We start from the raw sequence: 1,122 nt of genomic DNA on the forward strand, positions 1-1,122 counted from the left end.
AGGCAGTCCACTGCCAGACTGACTTTATCAGTTCACTTTGTAAGGATGGTTTATGCCTAGATTATTACTTGCATGTGGACTGAAAGCTAATTGATACTATCATTTGAGATTTAGTATTTTAGTGTAGTTGCTGTGAGTACATATCTGAATAAAAATAAAAATTGGAAAGTGCAGTCATATGAATTTCAAAACATATTTTGTCTAATTTACAGCTCTGTCAAGATGGCAGACCTAAGCTTGGGACTTCTGTAGCTGTCCAGTGGCATTCAGAAGCTTGCACAAGATATTGAATTAAGGATAACCTCAAATGAGGTGGTACATCATATATTTAAGTCCTTTGAGCCACTTTGTTCAGAGAGTCAAACTAATGGGAATCTTTTTATATAACTTGAAATAAGTATAACTTGGTTTTGGATGCTTGCAAGCTATTTCCTGCAAAAGGGGACCTGAGCACGGCATATTCCCGTTTTACTTAGGATTCATTTCCAGAAAGGGAGCTTTTTGTACGTCTGCATGCATGTTTTTTTTGTTCAAGAGTAAGCTTTAGTTTCCATAGCTTTAGAAAAAAACATTTTTCATACGAGCAGCAGAGCGCGAGGTATTGTTTTTTCTCCAAACAGTCAGTGCCCTAGCATAACAACTGTTTATTTTATTGCATTGAATTATAAGTGAGTCTGTAATAATGCCTTATTTTCATTTATTGGGTAGTTAAAAATACGGTGCTATCTTAACATGATGGCCTTTAACTGTAACTCTTTCAGTTTTACAGTTCTGATGGATAAAAAACTGAATTTTTGTTATTGGGGCAGATGCTGTGAATGCAGCTAGCCTCCAGGAAATCAGAAACCTGCTTATACAATCTTTGAAGATTGTGAAGCTTGTTGAAGAAGCCAGATAATTCTAGGAAAGAGTTGACCTCAAGTCAAGTCTCTAGCCCATGTAACACACTCTGCAAATAAAGCAACTCTGTGATCAGAAAATAAGGCTTCTTTTGAAAGTAATGTCCCATGATTGTCATCCTGTGGGGATCTGGAATTCGTTCAAGTGTTTGGACTATCCTTCAGCCCTCTGCATCAGCAAACAGCGAGCTAACTGCAGCAGTACAGCCTTTGACGCACATTG

Source organism: Atractosteus spatula, chromosome 21, assembly GCF_055471065.1.
Source record: "Atractosteus spatula isolate fAtrSpa1 chromosome 21, fAtrSpa1.hap1, whole genome shotgun sequence".
NCBI lineage: Eukaryota > Metazoa > Chordata > Actinopteri > Semionotiformes > Lepisosteidae > Atractosteus > Atractosteus spatula.